The sequence below is a fragment of the Salvelinus namaycush genome, unplaced genomic scaffold (genome assembly GCF_016432855.1).
Source record: "Salvelinus namaycush isolate Seneca unplaced genomic scaffold, SaNama_1.0 Scaffold612, whole genome shotgun sequence".
Classification (NCBI taxonomy): domain Eukaryota; kingdom Metazoa; phylum Chordata; class Actinopteri; order Salmoniformes; family Salmonidae; genus Salvelinus; species Salvelinus namaycush.
The window spans coordinates 22,508-45,716 of record NW_024061323.1 but is presented as its reverse complement, the minus strand read 5'-3'; the positions used below and the strand labels follow the sequence as shown (position 1 = coordinate 45,716).

The window sequence follows — 23,209 nt, the reverse complement described above, 5'->3', positions numbered from 1 at the left end:
ATTATATTATTATTGGTATTATTGATGGTATTATTAATGTTGTCTCTCTCTCTCTAAATTAGTCACCACAACACATCCCTGCTGCTACTTGATGAGGTCACTAGGTGTTGTGTTAAGGCTGCTACAATATCATTGAGTTACACAGCTACTTTAGCTGTACTTTAGCTACAGCTTTTAAATGTTATAAAACAGCATTCAACATGAGGCAGACAGATCTTACATTTCTCCAGTGTGTCAGCAAGCTCCTTCTGGTTCATTTTCCTCAGGACGTGCAGTGTGATCTTCAGAGCCCCCTCTCTGGCACTGCTCTCCTGCTTCTCATCTTCAGCATCCACCACTTTCTTATCCTGCTTCTGACTCTCAAAGCCTTCTGGGAGTTCTGGACTAAGAATCCTCTTGAACATCTTCAGCTCATTCTTCACAAATGTGATAATATTCTCTTCAAGCAGCTGAAATAAATCAAGTAAATAAGTTAAGCAAGAGAAGAAATGCTTTCTCATTAACACATTAATTAATGATTGACAGATCAACTTTACATGAGGTAAACAAAAACAAATGTACATAACAGGACCACATACACTGAATATGGAGGCCAGGTCTGTTTGATGACTCTGGGAAGACTGACCACTGAGAATCTCTGACTCTGATCTCTCCTGTTGGTTTCTGTGGACAAAACATGAGATTACATCTCCTCATCCAGGGAGAGCACACACACACACAGAGACACAGAGACACACACACACACACACACACACAGCCACAGCCACACACACACACACACAGGGAGAGAATGTTGTGTTTGTTTAATATTGTTTTAGGACTATGGAAATGGACAAAAGGATTAGCCTATGGATTATGAAAACAACCAAAAGAAATGGGAAAATGGGAGAGGAGAAATGACTAGAGACAGTGTTGTTAATCTCACTGACCATGACCCATTTGTTCTTCTTACCTTTGTTCAGTAGAAAAGTCTCCCTCTCTAAACAGTATAGGTAGACCCATAGACTTGTCACTCTTCATGGACACACAGCTGGGTACAGGGGAGGCTGGTCTCTCCTGCTTGATTGGGCTTCAACACAACAGAGACAAACATTACATCTCTCATCTACTCTGAGCTCAGATGGGGAAACATAAGAAGAGTTTCATTCCAAAACGCTATATAGCCATTTACAGAAATGTTGGTAAATTACATGTTATTGTTTAAAGACATTCTGAAAGAGATTGGTGTGTTTTTTTCACTATCTAATCATGGCATTGAGTTGTTCAATGACAGACATGTATTTATACATGTGCTTGTTAAAAAATCTATCACTTGATGTTTTCATTTCAGAGGGACAAATAATCATGTTTTTTTGCAAAATGCTATATATCTGCCTCACTCTCAGAGAAATCAGTAGTACTGCTAGGTTTTACACAGTAATAATATATATCTGCCTCACTCTCAGAGAAATCAGTAGTACTGCTAGGTTTAACACAGTAATAATATATATCTGCCTCACTCTCAGAGAAATCAGTAGTACTGCTAGGTTTCACACAGTAATAATATATATCTGCCTCACTCTCAGAGAAATCAGTAGTACTGCTAGGTTTTAGACAGTACTAATATATATCTGCCTCACTCTCAGAGAAATCAGTAGTACTGCTAGGTTTAACACAGTAATAATATATATCTGCCTCACTCTCAGAGAAATCAGTAGTACTGCTAGGTTTTACACAGTAATAATATATATCTGCCTCACTCTCAGAGAAATCAGTAGTACTGCTAGGTTTTACACAGTGATAATATATATCTGCCTCACTCTCAGAGAAATCAGTAGTACTGCTAGGTTTTACACAGTAATAATATATATCTGCCTCACTCTCAGAGAAATCAGTAGTACTGCTAGGTTTTACACAGTAATAATATATATCTGCCTCACTCTCAGAGAAATCAGTAGTACTGTTAGGTTTTACACAGTGATAATATATATCTGCCTCACTCTCAGAGAAATCAGTAGTACTGCTAGGTTTTACACAGTAATACTATATATCAGCCTCACTCTCAGAGAAATCAGTAGTACTGCTAGGTTTTACACAGTAATAATATATATCTGCCTCACTCTCAGAGAAATCAGTAGTACTGCTAGGTTTTACACAGTAATAATATATATCTGCCTCACTCTCAGAGAAATCAGTATTACTGCTAGGTTTTACACAGTCAAATGTATTAAAGAACAACATGTTTAATAAAGAACTGTACAAATGATAAATTAAATATTAAATACTGTAATATAAGACCTGTATGTAAAACATGTATTTTTTAATTTAGCAGATGTTTTCATTCAGGGCCTGGTTTCCCAAAAGCATCTTAAGCTAAGTTCACCATTAAAACCTTGTAGGAGCATCGTTAAATATCTAAGCTGTTTCCCAAAACCATTGTTAACGTGGAACAGCTAAGTGCATCGCTAGACAACTAGTAGAACAGCTGAGTGAGTTGTTAAATGCTTTTTTACCTTCCCGCATCACTTATACACAGAAGATCTCAGCTAAACATTGAATCACATGGTTTATTAGTCTCTCTGTGACCACCGATAACTTCAGAACAAAGTTGACTACAAATACAAAGTTGCCAAAGTCTTTAAAGTTGATAGAAATGTGCAACGTATAAAATTATGTATGAAATGATGATTCAAATAAAAACCGACCTGATTAAATTATAATACAGTAGGCTATAGTCCTATTTCAATCTCCTTCTGTGGCCTCCAACTGCTCTTAAATACAAGTAAAACTAAATGCATGCTCTTCAACCGAACGCTGCCCGCACCCGCCCGCCCGTCCAGCATCACTACTCTGGACGGTTCTGACTTAGAATATGTGGACAACTACAAATACCTGACTAGACTGTAAACGTTCCTTCCAGACTCACATTAAGCATCTCCAATCCAAAATTAAATCTAGAATTGGCTTCCTATTTCGCAACAAAGCATCCTTCACTCATGCTGCCAAACATACCCTCGTAAAACTGACCATCCTACCGATCCTCGACTTCGGTGATGTCATTTACAAAATAGCCAATGTCAATGTGCAGGTCTACCAGGTAGTTGAGGTAATTGAGGTAATATGTACATGTAGGTAGGGGTAAAACTGACTAGGCTATCAGGATAGAGATTATATCTCTTCATCCAGGGAGCACACACACACACACACACACACAGGGAGGGAGGTAATGTTGTGTTTGTTTAATATTGTTTTAGGACTATGAAAATGGACAAAATGATTAGCCTATGGATTATGAAAACAACCAAAATAAAATGGGAAAATGGGAGAGGAGAAATGACTAGAGACAGTGTTGTTTAACTCACTGACCATGACCCATGAGTTCTTCTTACCTTTGTTCAGTAGAAAAGTCTCCCTCTCTAAACCTTATAGGATGACCCATAGACTGGGCACTCTTCATGGACACAGAGCTGGGTACAGGGGAGGCTGGTCTCTCCTGCTTAATTGGACTTCAACACAACAGAGACAAACATTACATCTCTCATCTACTCTGAGCTCAGATGGGGAAACAAGAGTTTCGGTCCAAAACGCTATATATCCATTTTCAGAAATGTTGAGGTAAATTTACTAACCGGGAGGGTTGAATTATGTAATTTATTGGTGGGCTGGAAGACGCACTCTTGTCTTTTCTATTCCGAGGTTGTTTACTCACAATATCAGATATTAAGATGTTTTTTATAATGAATGTATACTAAGGTTGAGGCTCTGACTAGTGATAATTTACCTGGGGTTCAATACCTGCTATAGTCACTATTTCTTTGCTCTCCCAAAAGCAACACAGCCCTAATACAAGATATATAGCTAACTAAAGTAATGAGTGACCATTTTAGAAAATCATGGGACATATAGTCTGTGGATGCATGCTATTTTATGTCAATCATATTGCTGCTTGTAGCCTATAACTTCGTGGTCTTATGCTACCATCTATTGGAAATATTTAGCATTTAAAAGGTATTAATTCACGTACAGACATTGGTGAGGCAGCTGAGAAATTAAGTGTATTTTTCTGGTTAATTCCTTAGATCTCAAACCTGCCCCACCTATCCCACGCCAATTTCAAACCAGTTCAAACCACATTTGAAAATTAAACCAATGTATCTTGTTTATCAAGTGTTCTGCCTTGCAATAATAAATATAATAATACATTTAAAAAAGCTAAATGCTTTTTTTGATTAACAAAATTTTTGATTAACAAAATAATTGAAGTGCTATTTAGTACTATAATTGTATTTAGTAACATAATATTTGTACTAAATTAGTTTCTAAAAGTGTTCTAGGCTACCCTACCCCAGAATTAGGGTTAAGGGTTAAGGCTAAAATAGGTCATACGAAGGGTTAGAGTTTCTAAAAAGGGCTTTATAAATACATTTATTGATTGTTAGGTTTAGGGTTTTTAAGGCAAAAAACATTATGTCTCTCTTGCTCTTCCATGTGGCCTTCTGTGGCTACTACATAACTAATTTGTGACACCTGCTTGGATCATAATCTGAGGTAGCAACTGCGTCAGATCTACAAATCAATGAGCTAAACCTGTCCATTTGGTTTGCAACTCAGTGAAACTGTGCAGCATTCGCTCGAATCGATGCCTACAGACAAAGACTTCGATGCATATCACATTACCCAGCAGCCATTCAGAAACAATAAGTTGTCAAGAAAAGTGTTATTTCTTAATTAAAAAATCTCTTCTGGCTGTTTAAATCAGCCACATCTTGAAAAAGAGGACAGGGAAATGTGTTTTGTTTAGGTTGTACACCTTTTTCTGAAAACAAATATGGTTAACCATGACCAGATAATGCTTAACGTTTGATCAGTGTGTGCTAGTAGTAGTATTAACTGTAAAATTGGATTTAACATGTAGAAGAAACAACCGGGGAGCTCCATTGGTCCACAAGAAATGCAGGCAGCTGGTGATGATGTAGTGGTAGCTAGGATAAATGAGGATGCTGCTGGTAGAGTGGATAGGTTAAAACCTTTTCTCAATAGGGGGTGCTGTTTACACTTTGAAGATTTTTCGTTCCCAGATTAAACTGCCTCGTACTCAATTCTTGTACTCAATTCTTGTACTCAATTCTTGCTCGTACAATATGCATATTATTATTACTATTGGATAGAAAACACTCTCTAGTTTCTAAAACCGTTTGAATTATTTCTCTGAGTGAAACAGAACTCATTCTGCAGCTCACTTCCTGTCAAGAAGTGAGATTTCTGAAATTGAGGTCTCTGTTCCAGGGTCGGTTTATAAATTCCCTTATAAGCTATGGGGCTACATGCACTGCATACGCCTTCCCCTAGATGTCAGTAAGCGGTGAGACTTTGAATGGAGCGGATAGCACCATCTGGGGGAGTATAAAACCTCTTGGAACGGAAGTACCGACCTTTTCGACGAGGCGCCTGACGCATGAGGGAAACCGGCATGGCGTCTTCAAAAGCTTTCGGTTTAGCAGTTCTATATCTCCGGCTCTGATTTAATTTGTTTTTTGTCTTAAAAACTTCATAAGGTAGTTAATTTAAACCGACTTATAGCAGTTTATAGCAGTTTATTGCGATTTTCTGGAGTTTCTTTGTCAGGCGTTATCACGAGTTGGGCACCTCTCCGGTACATCGGCGTTAGCAGCTAATTTCTACAGGAGTAGAGGACATCTTTCAACCAAAAGACGATTGTTCTGGACAAAGGACCACTTGCCCAAGATTCTGATGGAAGATCATCCAAAAGTAAGAGCTATTTATGATGTTAATTCGTATATCTGTGGAAAGATGTAAAATTATTAGTCCGCCATTGATTTAGGCATGGTCTCGCTGTAACGCACGCTGAATGTCGAGTAACGTTAATTTAAAAAATCTAACACAGCGGTTGCATTAAGAACTAATGTGTCTTTCATTTGCTGTCCAACCTGTATTTTTTAGTCAAGTTTACGATTAGTTATCGATTAGATTAGGTGCCTCTCCAAGATGGCGCCGGCCAGATTGCGTGAAATGTTGCTACTAATCACATTGTAAACCACGATTTGTGCTGCTAAATATGCACATTTTCGAACAAAACCTATATGCATTGTGTAATATGATGTTACAGGACTGTCATCTGATGAAGTATATCAAGGTTAGTCAAAAATTATATATCTTTTGCTGGATTGTTACGATCGCTAACCTTTGCTACTGGTAAACGGCTTGTGTTTCCGGATATTGTGGTAAGCTAATATAATGCTAAATTGTGTTTTCGCTGTAAAACACTTAAAAAATCTGAAATATTGGCTGGATTCACAAGATGTTGGTCTTTCATTTGCTGTACGCTGTGTATTTTTCAGAAATGTTTTATGATGAGTATTTCGGTATTTGACGTTGGTCTCTGTAATTATTCTGGCTGCTTCGGCTCTATTTCAGATTGCAGCTGCAATGTAGAACTGTGATTTATACCTGAAATATGCACATTTTTCTAAAAAAACATATGCTATACAATAAATATGTTATCAGACTGTCATCTGATGAAGTTGTTTCTTGGTTAGTGGCTATATATATCTTTATTTGGTCGAAATTGTGATAGCTACCTATGCAGGAAAAAAATGGTGGGAAAAAAAAGTTGTGTCTTTTGCTATCGTGGTTAGCTAATAGATTTACATATTGTGTCTTCCCTGTAAAACATTTTAAAAATCAGAAATGATGGCTGGATTCACAAGATGTGTATCTTTCATCTGGTGTCTTGGACTTGTGATTTAATGATATTTAGATGCTAGTATTTACTTGTGACGCTATGCTAGGCTATGCTAGTCAGCTTTTTTACTGTGGGGGGTGCTCCCGGATCCGGGATTGGGACCAATTATAAGTTAATTAACAAGCTGTACTGACTAGCTTGGCTATTTAGCAGGTCATTCGTCAGTCCCTCGCCTCGAGGATGATGACGGTGAACCACAAACAAGAATAGAGAGTGAAAAGGATCTGACTACACTCATACTGTCCCTGACCGTAAAGAAAAAAGAAAATTGAACAATAAACTTCGGTGTCTCAACACTGTAGTGAACTCCGTCGTTATTCCCCAAGATCACCTCAGCCCACTCTGAGTGGAACTGGACAATATGCTTGGCGCCACACCGTACGTGGACGCGAACAGTTCTGTACGGGGACGCGGAAAGTTCCAGAATGCGGACATGAGCAGTGCAACACAATCAACTAAACCCAGTCTTTACAGTGGGTTACATTAGTAATATTGTGTCCTATCTAGTGGCAGATATTTAGGACCTCATGAGCTGTAAGAGGTACCAGCAGGTATAATAACCTGATGGGCTGTAAGAGGTACCAGCAGGTATAATAACCTCGTGGGCTGTAAGAGGTACCAGCAGGTATAATAACCTCATGGGCTGTAAGAGGTACCAGCAGGTATAATAACCTCACGGGCTGTAAGAGGTACCAGCAGGTATAATAACCTCATGGGCTGTAAGAGGTACCAGCAGGTATAATAACCTCATGGGCTGTAAGAGGTACCAGCAGGTATAATAACCTGATGGGCTGTAAGAGGTACCAGCAGGTATAATAACCTCATGGGCTGTAAGAGGTACCAGCAGGTATAATAACCTCATGGGCTGTAAGAGGTACCAGCAGGTATAATAACCTCATGGGCTGTAAGAGGTACCAGCAGGTATAATAACCTCATGGGCTGTAAGAGGTACCAGCAGGTATAATAACCTCATGGGCTGTAAGAGGTACCAGCAGGTATAATAACCTCATGGGCTGTAAGAGGTACCAGCAGGTATACTAACCTCATGGGCTGTAAGAGGTACCAGCAGGTATAATAACCTCATGGGCTGTAAGAGGTACCAGCAGGTATAATAACCTCATGGGCTGTAAGAGGTACCAGCAGGTATAATAACCTCATCAGTTGTAAGAGGTACCAGCAGGTATAATAACCTCATGGGCTGTAAGAGGTACCAGCAGGTATAATAACCTCATGGGCTGTAAGAGGTACCAGCAGGTATAATAACCGCATCAACTGTAAGAGGTACCAGCAGGTATAATAACCTCATGAGCTGTAAGAGGTACCGGCAGGTATAATAACCTCATGGCCTGTAAGAGGTACCGGCAGGTATAATAACCTCATGGGCTGTAAGAGGTACCGGCAGGTATAATAACCTCATGGGCTGTAAGAGGTACCAGCAGGTATAATAACCTCATGGGCTGTAAGAGGTACCAGCAGGTATAATAACCTCATGGGCTGTAAGAGGTACCAGCAGGTATACTACCCTCATGGGCTGTAAGAGGTACCAGCAGGTATAATAACCTCATGGGCTGTAAGAGGTACCAGCAGGTATAATAACCTCATGAGCTGTAAGAGTTACCAGCAGGTATAATAACCTCATCAGCTGTAAGAGGTACCAGCAGGTATAATAACCTCATGGGCTGTAAGAGGTACCAGCAGGTATAATAACCTCATGGGCTGTAAGAGGTACCAGCAGGTATAATAACCTCATCAGCTGTAAGAGGTACCAGCAGGTATACCAACCTCATGGGCTGTAAGAGGTACCAGCAGGTATAATAACCTCATCAGCTGTAAGAGGTAAAATGAATCACTAACCTTTGATTATCTTCATCGGATGACACTCATAGGACTTCATATTACACAATACATGCATGTTTTGTTTGATAAAGTTCATATTTATAACAAAAAATCGGAGTTTACATTGGCGCGTTACATTCACTAGTTCCAAAAACATCAAGTGATTTTGCATAGCCACATTGTTTCAACAGAAATACTCATCATAAATGTAGATGATAATACAAGTTATACACAGGGAATTATAGATATACCTCTCCTTAATGCAACCGCTGTGTCAGATTTCCAAAAAACTTCAAAGTTCAAAGCAAATCATGCAATAATCTGAGACGGAGCTCAGAACAATAGCCAAATTAGCCGCCATGTTGGGGTCAACAGAAACCAGAAAATACATGATAAATGTTTCCTTACCTTTGATGAACTTCATCAGAATGCAGTCCTAGGAATCCCAGGTCCACAATAAATGCTTGATTTGTTCGATAATGTCCGTTATTTATGTCCAATTAACTACTTTGGTTAGCGCGTTTGGTAAACAATTCCAAAGTCACAAAGCGCGTCCACTATAACGTGACGAAATGTCCAAAAGTTCCGTAACAGTCAGTAGAAACATGTCAAACGATGTACTGAATCAGTCTTTAGAATGTTGTTAATATACATCTTGAATAACGTTCCAACCGGAGAATTAGATTGACTTCAGAAGAGCGGTGGAACGGAGGTCCTCCTCATGTGAACGCGCATGTGAAAGCATGGTCAGCTCGTGGCAGTGGTGACTAATTCCTGTCTCCTTCGGCCCCCCTTCACATTAGAGTCATCAGACAAAGTTCTATTGACTGTTGACATCTAGTGGAAGCCGTAGGAAGTGAAAACTCATCAATATCTCGCTGTAATTTCAATGAGAGCTTGGTTAAAAATCTGCCACCTCAGAAAAAATTCAAACAGGATTCAACTTCTCAGGTTTTTGCCTGCCATATGAGTTCTGTTATACTCACAGACATAATTCAAACAGTTTTAGAAACTTCAGAGTGTTTTCTATCCACTATGAATAATAATATGCATATATTAGCAACTGGGACTGAGGAGCAGGCAGTTTACTATGGGCACCTCTGTGCACCTTTCATCCAAGCTACTCAATACTGCCCCTGCAGCCATAAGAAGTTAATGTCAGTCTGGAAGGAGAGTTTACAGTCTAACCAGACACCTAGGTATTTGTAGTTGTCCACATATTTTAAGTCAGAACCTTCCAGAGTAGTGATGCTGGACGGCAGGCAGGTGCGGGCAGCGATCGGTTGAAGAGCATGCATTTAGTTTTACTTGCATTTAAGAGCAGTTGGAGGCAACAGAAGGAGAGTTGTATGGCATTGAAGCTCGTCTGGAGGTTAGTTAACCTCTCTGCGCTACGGTTCCCTTTTACGGGATCACTTTCCTGAACAACTGCTAGAATTGCAGGGCGCCAAATGGAAAAATATTACTAAAAATATTTATAATCATGCAATCACAAGTGAAATATACCAAAACACAGCTTAGCTTGTTGTTAATCCACCTATCGTGTCAGATTTTGAAAATATATTTTACAGCGAAAGAAATCCAAGCTTTTGTGAGTGTAGCTTTCAATGCTACAACAGCTAGCCCCAAATTAGCAAGGTCACGAAAGTCAGAAAAGCAATACAATTAATCGCTTACCTTTGATAATCTTCGGATGTTTCCACTCACGAGACTCCCAGTTACACAACAAATGTTATTTTTGTTCGATAAATATTACTTTTATCACAAAAAAACTCCATTTGGGTTGCGCATTATGTTCAGAAAACCAAAGCCGTGTTTCGTTCGACAAATTCCAAAAAGTATCCGTAATGGTCGTAGAAACATGTCAAATGTTTTTTATAATCAATCCTCAGGTTGTTTTTAACAAACATAATCGATAATATTTCAACCGGACCATTACCTATTCATTAAGAGACAAAAGGAAAATGGGGTGTCCCTCTCTCGCACGCAGGAAACATTCAGAGGACACCGGACTACTTTTGAAAGATCGTTCATTTTTCAAAATAAAAGCCTGAAACTATGTCTAAAGCCTGGTCACAGCCTGAGGAAGCCATTGGAAAAGGAATCTGGTTGATACCCCTTTAAATGGAGGATAGACGGGACAGGAAACACACATTCCATTTTTTTCTCAGGTTTTCGCATGCAGAATAAGTATTATTATACTCACAGACAATATTTTGACAGTTTTGGAAACTTTGGAGTGTTTTCTATCCTAATCTGTGATCTGGGCCAGAGAAATCTATGATCTGGGCCAGAGAAAATGTCTATTTACGTTGGGCACGTTATTTTTAAAAAAGAAAACTGACCCCGCTAAGAAGTTAACACAGTGTCCATAGAAGGGACAGAAGTATACAGAATGGTGTCATCTGCGTAGAGGTGGATCAGAGAATCACCTACAGCAAGAGTGACATCATTGATATATTTGACATCATTGATGTATACAGAGAAGAGAGTCGGCCCGAGAATTGAACCCTGTGGCACCCCCATAGAGACTGCCAGAGGTCCAGACAACAGCCCCCCCGATTTGACACACAGAACTCTATCAGAGAAGTAGTTTGTGAACCAGGCGAGGCAGTCATTTGAGAATCAAAGGCTGTATAGTCTGCCGATAAGAATGTGGTGATTGACAGAGTCGAAAGCCTTGGCCAGGTCGATGAATACGGCTGCACTGTAATGTCTCTTATCGATGGTTATGATATCATTTGGGACCTTGAGCGTGGCTGAGGTGCACCCACTGCATAGTGAAGAAGTTACGGTGGGATTCGAAATAGTCGGTAATCTGTTTGTTAGCTTGGCTCTCGAAGACCTTAGAAAGGCAGGGTAGGATAGATATAGGTCTGTAGCAGTTTGGGTCTAGAGTGTCTCCCCCTGTGAAGAGGGGGATGATCGCGGCAGCTTTCCAATCTTTGGGGATCTCAGACGACACGAAAGAGAGGTTCAACAGGCTAGTAATAGGGGTTGCAACAATTTCGGCAGGTCATTTTAGAAAGAGAGGGTCCAGACTGTCTAGCCCGGCTGATTTGTAGGGGTCCAGATTTTGCAGCTCTTTCAGAACATCAGCTGACTGGATTTGGGTGAAGGAGAAATGGGGGGAGGCTTGTGCGAGTTGCTGTGGGGGGTGCCGGGCAAGTGACCGGGGTAGGGGTAGCCAGGTGGAAAGCATGGCCAGCCGTAGAAAAATGATTGTTGAAATTCTCAATTATAGTGGATTTATCGTGGTGACAGTGTTTCCTAGCCTCAGTGCAGTGGGCAGCTGGGAGGAGGTGCTCTTATTCTCCATGGACTTTACAGTGTCCCAGAACTTTTTGGAGTTTGTGCTACAGAATGCAAATATCTGTTTAAAAAAGCTAGCCTTAGCTTTCCTAACTGCCTGTGTATATTGGTTCCTAACTTCCCTGAAAAGTTGCATATCACGTGGGCTATTCGATGCTAATGCAAGCCACAGGATGTTTTTGTGCTGGTCGAGGGCAGTCAGGTCTGGAGTGAACCAAGGGCATTATCTGTCCCTGGTTCTACATTTTTTGACTGGATCATGCTTATTTAAGATGGTGAGGAAGGCGCTTTTAAAGAATAACCAGGCATCCTCTACTGGCAGGATGAGGTCAATATCATTCCAGGATACCCCGGCCAGGTCGATTAGAAAGGCCTGCTCGCTGAAGTATTTTAGGGAGCGTTTGACAGTGATGAGGGGTGGTCGTTTGACCGCAGACCCATTACGGATGCAGGCAATGAGGCAGTGATCGCTGAGATCTTGTTTGAAAACAGCAGAGGTGTATTTGGAGGGCAAGTTGGTTAGGATGATATCTATGAGGGTGCCGTGTTTACGGATTTGGTGTTGTACCTGGTAGGTTCATTGATAATTTGTGTGAGATTGAGGGCATCAAGTTTAGATTGTAGGATGGCCGGGGTGTTAAGCATGTCCCAGTTTAGGTCACCTAGCAGCAAGAGCTCTGAAGATATATGGGGGCAATCAATTCACATATGGTGTCCAGGGCACAGCTGGGGGCAGAGGGTGGTCTATAGCATGCGGTAATGGTGAGAGACTTGTTTCTGGAAAGGTGAATTTTTAAAAGTAGAAGCTTGAATTGTTTGTGTACAGACCTGGATAGTAAGACAGAGCTCTGCAGGCTATCTCTGCAGTAGATTGCAACTCTGCCCCCTTTGGCAGTTCTATCTTGGCGGAAAATGTTATAGTTATGGATGGAAATTTCAGGGTTTTTGGTGGTCTTCCTAAGCCAGGATTCAGACATGGCTAAGACATCTGGGTTGGCAGAGTGTGCTAAAACAGTGAATAAAACAAACTTAGGGAGGAGGCTTCTAATGTTAAAATGCTTGAAACCAAGGCTTTTACGCTTACAGAAGTCAACAGATGAGAGCACCTGGGGAATAGGAGTGGAGCTAGGCACTGCAGGGCCTGGATTAACCTCTACATCACCAGAGGAACAGAGGAGGAGTAGGATAAGGGTACGGCTAAAGGCTATAAGAACTGGTCGTCTAGTACGTTTGGAAAAGAGAGTAAAAGGAGCAGATTTCTGGGCGCGATAGAAAAGATTCAAGGCATAATGTGCAGACAAAGGTATGGTAGGATGTGAGTACATTGGGCGTAAACCTAGGCAGTGAGTGATGATGAGAGAGATATTGTCTCTAGAAACATTTAAACCAGGTGATGTCATCGCATATGTGGGAGGTGGAACTAAATATTTGGTTGAGGCATATTGAGCATGGCTAGATGCTCTACATTGAAATAAAACAATAATCACCAACCAGAACAGTGATGGACAAGGCATATTGACATTAGGGAGAGGCATGCGTAGCCGAGTGATCATAGGGGTCCAGTGAGTGGTTGGGCTGGCTGGAGACACGGCGATTCAGACAGATAGTAGGCCGGGGCTAGTACGCTAGCAGAAGGGCCTTAGAGGGACGTTGCGACGGAGGAAAGTCTGTTTTAGCCTCCTCGTGCGGTTCCGTCGATAGACCAGTCGTTATGGATTAGTAGGGTTCCGTGTAGCAGAGGGGTCAAATGGATCTATTCAGCTAGCAGTCCAATATGCTCTAGACAGCTAGCGGGCCACTGCAAGCAGGCTAGCAGATGGGCGTTCAGGGGAAGTCGCGACGGAGGGGCCTGTTGGAAATAAACCCTCGGGCAGATTACGTTGGTAGTCCAGTCGTGATGGATAAGCAGGGCTTCGTGTAGTAAAAGGGGCCCAGGCCGTTTGGCAAAATAGGAATAGTGGCCCGAGAAATTGTCCGATGGACCTATTAGCTAACAGTCTAATCAGGAGTAGACACTCGAATAGCAGCTAGATAGCTGCGATGATCCAGGTGAAAAAGGTTCAGAGTGAAAAATAGGTCCGGTATGTTCTGGTTTGAATCGCGTTGTACAAACTGGTGAGCGCTTTCCGAGCTAAAGGTAGCTGATGACCGCTAGCAGTGGTTAGCTGACTACTAGCTAGTAGCTAGTTAGCTGGCTAGCATCTGTTGGGGGATTTCTGTTCAGAGGTAAAGAAAAATACTTTAGAAAAAAGCTGATCCACACCACATTGGGTGAGGCGGGTTGCAGGAGAGTATTTTATAACATAAAAATAGATATGTGAAGAAAAATATATAATAAGCTATATACATGGGACACGACAAGACGAATGACAAAGACGTCTGAATGCCATCTTGTATCAACCGCAGAGCCCTACCTGTTCTGCTTTTTTGTTGTTAACCGATTTGCATGTTATTTTGGCATTAATACGTGTCATGTATTCGTTTGCAAACAATGTAAAAACAAATTATAATAAAGCCGTAGACAAACATGGTCTCTTTTTTGTTTTCTTGAGTAAAGCAGCTCCAACATGCAGGTGTTTCAGCCCAGCTCAGTGCTTTCTGTGGTGGAGGGGGAAGGCAGCTGGAAATACTGAGTGTAGGGGTTGGTAATGTTCTGTAGTTGCGACTTGATTGGCTCAGTGTTCTGTCACTCATGGAGACACTACGTCACCGCAAAATCAACAGGGAGAGCTTGAACATTCAAGCCCATTGGGTGCTGCCATAGAGTTACATTAGAAGTGCCCATCCAAAAGGCTCAAGTTCATTGGCCACAGATAAAATGAACATCACGTTATATCTACCGTAGCTTTGATTGGACTGATCATGTCAACATCATACGTTCAAAATCTTAGCTAGCAATGAGTGGTTTGGAAGGAATCAGTGGCAAACTGCAAGCATTGCAAAGCAATCACTAGCCAGACAATTCAGTGGAAAGGGTGTGTGGTCCAATTCTTGGAAAACCAGAGAATGACAGACTTTGATGACAAAATGTACCTACATGAAACACATCCCTTATTTTAAGTGTTTCTACCGTCTTTTGCACCAGGTACACCAAGTATTGGGAAAAACTGAAAGCAATCCTGAAAAAGCACCGGCATATTCTGCAATCAGACAAAACAACCGCACACTTCTTCAAGGAACCCCCACTGGTGGTCTATAAGCGTGGTCACAATATTGGAGATAGTTTGGTGAGATCTGACCTGCCCCCTGACCCACTCAGACACTATAGGAGATATCTTGGTGAGATCTGACCTGCCCCCTGAGCCACTCAGACACTATAGGAGATATCTTGGTGAGATCTGACCTGCCCCCTGAGCCACTCAGACACTATAGGAGATAGTTTGGTGAGATCTGACCTGCCCCCTGAGCCACTCAGACACTATAGGAGATATCTTGGTGAGATCTGACCTGCCCCCTGAGCCACTCAGACACTATAGGAGATAGTTTGGTGAGATCTGACCTGCCCCCTGAGCCACTCAGACACTATAGGAGATATCTTGGTGAGATCTGACCTGCCCCCTGAGCCACTCAGACACTATAGGAGATAGTTTGGTGAGATCTGACCTGCCCCCTGAGCCACTCAGACACTATAGGAGATATCTTGGTGAGATCTGACCTGCCCCCTGACCCCACTCAGACACTATAGGAGATATCTTGGTGAGATCTGACCTGCCCCCTGAGCCACTCAGACACTATAGGAGATATCTTGGTGAGATCTGACCTGCCCCCTGAGCCACTCAGACACTATAGGAGATGTCTTGGTGAGATCTGACCTGCCCCCTGAGCCACTCAGACACTCTTGGAGATATCCTGGTGAGATCTGACCTGCCCCCTGAGCCACTCAGACACTATTGGAGATAGTTTGGTGAGATCTGACCTGCCCCCTGACCCCACTCAGACACTATAGGAGATAGTTTGGTGAGATCTGACCTGCCCCCTGATCCACTCAGACACTATAGGAGATATCTTGGTGAGATCTGACCTGCCCCCTGAGCCACTCAGACACTATAGGAGATATCTTGGTGAGATCTGACCTGCCCCCTGAGCCACTCAGACACTATAGGAGATATCTTGGTGAGATCTGACCTGCCCCCTGAGCCACTCAGACACTATTGGAGATATCTTGGTGAGATCTGACCTGCCCCCTGACCCCACTCAGACACTATAGGAGATATCTTGGTGAGATCTGACCTGCCCCCTGATCCACTCAGACACTTTTGACACCCATTCCAAAAGGGAACTACGAACGTGGCTCATGCGCACAGAGCAATAGCACTATGAAAACATCCTTCTTCAGACACCTAAATACAGGTAGAAAAATCCCTGTTAGGGGATCATCTCATGCAAGATCAAGGGAGTAATCTATCTCATCACCTGTTCATGTGGGAAAGCCTACGTAGGACAAACGAAAAGACAATTAAAACAACGCATGGCTGAACACTGCAGCTCAATCAGGTGTAAGAACATTGACTATCCAATAGCAGCTCACGTTGTTGAAGCATCCAATCTCCTCCCTCAAATACACAGGGACTGAGCATGTTGCTCCACCAAGGAGAGGAGGTAACATGGAGATCCTCCTACTACAAAGGGAGACAGGATATCCTGTCTAAAAACATTGACCCCTAGTGGTCTGAATATTGACTTTGATCTCAGGACCTTCTTATGAACAATTCTCTCTTTTAATGTATATATTCTTTCTACATCTTATCAGATCCAATATGTTCCCCTGTTGATGATGTTTATTATGCATTAAGGTTGAACCAAAACATTACATTAAATAGGAAACAATTACATGTGTGGAATTAAACAATAATGTATGTTGATGCTAATGTTATGTAAAATATTCAATTACGTTTTCATATGATAACAATAGCCTGATATATTCAATATGCCATAAACTATTGTTTTTTAACAGTTTCACTAATTCATTCTAATTAACTTAATCATTATGACACACCCCTCACTATTGTCATTGGCTGCACTAACTGCACTGTTTGTCTACATAACCTGGTTCAAGCATTCATGACATCACCCTGAAGAAGACACAGTGATGCCGAAACGTTGGTGAATACCCAATACATTACTGGGAGTTTATACATGGAGTTTATATATGGAGTGTGGGACTCTATTTATTTTTTATAGCTTATAGTTTATTCGCTGTTAGTCAAAACCTCCACATAAATAAAATATGGGTGTGCGCCAGCTCATGTTTTTTATTGGAAAAACTATAGGAACCATTTGCCTGTTTAACTGCTAGGTGTTATGGGTATTATGACACCTCCACTGTGGGTCTCTATAAAACTATTGGAACCATTTCCCTGTTTGACCGCTAGGTGTTATGGGTACTATAACACCTCCACTGTGGGGCTCTATGTTATGGGTATTATGAGTGGGGCTCTATAGCGCAAATGAAATGGGAGAATCTAGCGAATGCAACAATATTTGTTTCATCTTGCTGTGATGTTCTCAGTAAAATGCTAACATCTATACATTTAAAATCTTAGAACAATAATATTTTACACAGCCATAAGCCTTCATTTCTGATGAAAAAACACAAATGTGAAAAGATGGTGGATATAGTGTTTTGGATATAAACTCTTCATAAAATCTTTAAAAAATTGTCATCTCACCTCTTAGATTTGGTGCCATGTTCCCCAGAGAGACTCGTTTTAGAGGCAGGTCCCTCCTCTCTCTCCCCAGAGAGACTCATTTTAGAGACTTGGTCCCCCTCCTCTTTCTCCCCAGAGAGACTCATTTTAGAGCACCCTAAACAGAGATCCAGCATGTTGGTTGTGGTTAACACAGTGACAACTAAACAGAGATCCAGCATGTTGGTTGTGGTTAACACAGTGACAACTAATTATTGAAGGTCCATTGTTCTATTTTATTAATTATCTCTTAGAAATAAAACATGTACTAACAGATACATCCAAACAGTCAGGTGATTTAATTAATAGATAACTAATAATAATAATACCAATAAGATAAGAGTAATATTATAAATAATAATAATGTCTCACTTTCTCTTTTAATAATTTCTCTCATTCTAGTGTGTTGCTTTGTTCAACAGGTCTGATATTATTCTGCTGTTACTGAATTCAGTTCATAATAACAATGTAAAGTCTGTTCAGTGGTTTCATACCAAACTACACAGGAAGCAGGAGATCATTGTCATTTAGAAAACAACACATGTTCTGATATTCTGAAAGATGATTTACAACTATGATACATTAACATTTTTACTAATGGTAAAATAACCACGATATACGAATCGTATAATACGATATATGAACAATAGGTTTTTGAATTTGATTTGCCTACGCCCCAGTTAGCGCCATTTTGTATGATTGAACTGTCACGTAGCTGTCCCAGGTGAAATGGACCTTTAGAGCCGAGTGCTTTACTTTCATTCACTTTACTAAAATAACACCATACATTTAATGTCTCTACACACTTTACAATAATCCCTGGGAAGATTCTTACCTTGTAGCCTGAATTCAAAACCAGAACGTGTAAAGTCAGTGAGATTTTCCTTTGTGCTGAGAAAGAAACCTTGGGAAAGGTTTATTCACCTCCCCAATGTCAAGAAACTGTGTGTAATTTTAGTTACTGATTAACTTTGTATTCAAGCCTTGGGTTTACACAATCGCTGTGTAGCTACTGCTTTCCTGCAGTCAGATTACCTAGTGACCTCATGGTGGAATGTTATTCATATTTTATCATTATTACCTGGAGTCCTTTCCTGCAGTCAGATTACCTGGTGACCTCATGGTGGAATGTTATTCATATTTTATCATTATTACCTGGAGTCCTTTCCTGCAGTCAGATTACCTGGTGACCTCATGGTGGAATGTTATTCATATTTTATCATTATTACCTGGAGTCCTTTCCTGCAGTCAGATTACCTAGTGGCCTCATGGTGGAATGTTATTCATATTTTATCATTATTACCTGGAGTCCTTTCCTGCAGTCAGATTACCTGGTGACCTCATGGTGGAATGTTATTCATATTTTATCATTATTACCTGGAGTCCTTTCCTGCAGTCAGATTACCTAGTGACCTCGAAGGTGGAATGTTATTCATATTTTTAATAATTTCATAATTAATAAACATTAATTATTTTTTAAGGCCGAAAATCCGGTGTTTCTATGCCAAATGGTTTTGTTATATTTCAGTCTTCTGTGATGTATATAAAGTGTAATATTGGGATGCAACTCAAAATGTAATACATTTCAACTCCATATCTGACATGGTACAGGTGTCTTCTTTCATTAAGCCCAGAACCATGTGTTTGAGGTGGTACCTTTGTCTCAAAATAGATTTGTTTAAGACTTCCAAGAAACACTGTGTGACTCAGTGATTCAGTCCACTGCATTTCAAGGTTAATCATTAAAAACAAACACTGTGTGACCCTGATTCAGTCCACTGCATTTCAAGGTTAATCATTAAAAACAAACACTGTGTGTCCCTGATTCAGTCCACTGCATTTCAAGGTTAATCATTAAAAACAACAACATTGGAACAACTAGCAGTCTCCAGGACCAGTGATTCAAGTCTGAGTTTCTGTCCCAAAGTGGCACCCTATTCTCTATATAGTACACTACTTTGACCAGAGCTCTATAACACCCTATTCCCTACATACTGTAGTACACTACTTTAGACCAGAGCTCTATAACACCCTATTCCTTACATACTGTAGTGCACTACTTTTGACCAGAGCTCTATAACACCCTATTCCCTATATACTGTAGTACACTACTTTAGACCAGAGCTCTATAACACCCTATTCCTTACATACTGTAGTACACTACTTTAGACCAGAGCTCTATAACACCCTATTCCCTACATACTGTAGTACACTACTTTAGACCAGAGCTCTATAACACCCTATTCCTTACATACTGTAGTGCACTACTTTAGACCAGAGCTCTATAACACCCTATTCCTTACATACTGTAGTGCACTACTTTTGACCAGAGCTCTATAACACCCTATTCCCTACATACTGTAGTGCACTACTTTAGACCAGAGCTCTATAACACCCTATTCCTTACATACTGTAGTACACTACTTTAGACCAGAGCTCTATAACACCCTATTCCCTACATACTGTAGTACACTACTTTAGACCAGAGCTCTATAACACCCTATTCCTTACATACTGTAGTACACTACTTCAGACCAGAGCTCTATAACACCCTATTCCTTACATACTGTAGTACACTACTTTAGACCAGAGCTCTATAACACCCTATTCCTTACATAGTACACTACTTTAGACCAGAGATCTATAACACCATATTCCCTACATGCTGTAGTACACTACTTTAGACCAGAGCTCCATAACACCCTATTCCCTACATACTGTAGTACACTACTTTAGACCAGAGCTCTATAACACCCTATTCCTTACATAGTACACTACTTTAGTCCAGAGCTCTATAACGCCCTATTCCCTACATACTGTAGTACACTACTTTAGACCAGAGCTCTATAACACCCTATTCCTTACATACTGTAGTACACTACTTTAGACCAGAGCTCTATAACACCCTATTCCCTACATAGTACACTACTTTAGACCAGAGCTCTATAACACCTTATTCCTTACATACTGTAGTACACTACTTTAGACCAGAGCTCTATAACACCCTATTCCCTACATACTGTAGTACACTACTTTAGACCAGAGCTCTATAACACCCTATTCCTTACATACTGTAGTACACTACTTTAGACCAGAGCTCTATAACACCCTATTCCTTACATACTGTAGTGCACTACTTTAGACCAGAGCTCTATAACACCCTATTCCTTACATACTGTAGTACACTACTTTAGACCAGAGCTCTATAACACCCTATTCCCTATATACTGTAGTACACTACTTTAGACCAGAGCTCTATAACACCCTATTCCCTATATAGTGCACTACTTTAGACCAGAGCTCTATAACACCCTATTCCTTACGTACTGTAGTACACTACTTTAGACCAGAGCTCTATAACACCCTATTCCCTACATACTGTAGTACACTACTTTAGACCAGAGCTCTATAACACCCTATTCCCTATATAGTGCACTACTTTAGACCAGAGCTCTATAACACCCTATTCCTTACGTACTGTAGTACACTACTTTAGACCAGAGCTCTATAACACCCTATTCCTTACATACTGTAGTACACTACTTTAGACCAGAGCTCTATAACACCCTATTCCCTACATAGTGCACTACTTTTGACCAGAGCTCTATAACACCCTATTCCCTACATAGTACACTACTTTAGACCAGAGCTCTATAACACCCTATTCCCTACATAGTACACTACTTTAGACCAGAGCTCTATAACACCCTATTCCTTACATACTGTAGTGCACTACTTTAGACCAGAGCTCTATAACACCCTATTCCCTACATAGTGCACTACTTTTGACCAGAGCTCTATAACACCCTATTCCCTACATAGTACACTACTTTAGACCAGAGCTCTATAACACCCTATTCCCTACATAGTACACTACTTTAGACCAGAGCTCTATAACACCCTATTCCTTACATACTGTAGTGCACTACTTTAGACCAGAGCTCTATAACACCCTATTCCCTACATAGTACACTACTTTAGACCAGAGCTCTATAACACCCTATTCCTTACATACTGTAGTACACTACTTTAGACCAGAGCTCTATAACACCCTATTCCCTACATACTGTAGTGCACTACTTTAGACCAGAGCTCTATAACACCCTATTCCCTACATACTGTAGTACACTACTTTAGACCAGAGCTCTATAACACCCTATTCCTTACATACTGTAGTGCACTACTTTTGACCAGAGCTCTATAACACCCTATTCCTTACATGCACGGCCGATGCTGGAAGAAGACTAAGGTGCAGCGTGGAAGGCGTTTAATTGTCGTACAAATGTCGCCAACAAAACAACAAATGAGAAACAAACGTGAAGCTTACAGGGCAAAGAGCCACTAACAAAGTTAACTTCCCACACTGAAAGGAGGGAAAAGGGCTACCTAAGTATTGTTCCCAATCAGAGACAACGATAGACAGCTGTCCCTGATTGAGAACCATACCTGGCCAAAACATAGAAATAAAGAAACACAGAAAACAAAACATAGAATGCCCACCCCACATCACACCCTGACCAAACCTAATAGAGACATACAAAGGATGACTGAGTGTTATCCAGTCCTCTCTCTCTCTCTCTCTGCCACAATTATGGGTTTGTTTTGTGACCATGAATGTAAGAATGACAAACTAACAAAACTGTTTATTTGTCTTTAGTGGTAGGTTGTGATAATGTCTGTAGTAGCTCCTCTCTCCGTCTCCACACTCCCCTATCTCTCACAAACATAGACTCTGACCTGTCCAATGAGCCAAACTGGTTAAAGAATCCATCTCTCTCTCTCTCTCACACTCTCTCCCCTCTCTCTCTCGCTCTCCCACCTCTCTCTCTCTCTCTCTCTCTCTCTCTCTCTCTCTCTCTCTCTCTCTCTCTCTCACACTCTCTCTCTCTCTCTCTCTCACACTCTCTCTCTCTCTCTCTCTCACACTCTCTCTCACACTCTCTCTCCCGCTCTCCCCCCCCTCTCTCTCTCAAACTCTCTCACCTCTCTCTCGCTCTCTCCCCCACCCCCCCCCTCTCTCTCTCTCTCTCTCTCTCTCTCTCTCTCTCTCTCTCTCTCTCTCTCTCAAACTGGTTAAAGAATCCATCTCTCTCTCACACTCTTTCCCCTCTCTCTCGCTCCCCCCCCCCCCTCTCTCTCTGTTTCTCTCTCTCTCTGTGTAGGCCTGCCAGGCTGTTAGGTTAATGGACCATGGAAACCTACTGAGAATCTGCCATACAGAGAGAGATACAAATTAACATGATTAAAACTAAAAAGACATTAAAACGTGTTAAACTCATTTCCATGTATGTTGTTCTGTCTCTGTTTACAGGACTAGAAATGGGGTTCAATTGGGTCAATACAGTCAGAGAATTAACTATATATCCTCAAACCTTATTCTCAAGTCCATCCACATGCTGGCTTCAACCCAACCCAACACTAACCTAACCCTAACCCTAACCCAACCCAACACTAACCTAACACTAACCTAACCCTAACCCTAAACCAACCCAACACTAACCTAACCCTAACCCTAAACCAACCCTATCCCAACCCAACACTAACCTAACCCTAACCCTAAACCAACCCTATCCCAACCCAACACTAACCTAACCCTAACCCTAACCCAACCCAACACCAACCTAACCCTAAC

General features: G+C 41.1%; 1 long non-coding RNA gene across 2 annotated transcripts; it reads right to left on the bottom strand.

Moving 5' to 3' along the window:
- Positions 1 to 614: 614 nt before the first annotated feature.
- LOC120042111 lies at positions 615 to 17,609 on the bottom strand. Of its 2 annotated transcripts, none has more exons than XR_005476036.1 (3): positions 17,560 to 17,609; positions 3,369 to 3,485; positions 615 to 663 (listed from the first exon to the last, which is right to left on the bottom strand). It is a non-coding gene; the product is annotated as an uncharacterized LOC120042111 (long non-coding RNA). The 2 variants fall into 2 exon arrangements; XR_005476037.1 differs by lacking the exon at positions 615 to 663 and adding an exon at positions 1,022 to 1,069.
- Between the last annotated feature and the right edge of the window lie 5,600 nt (positions 17,610 to 23,209).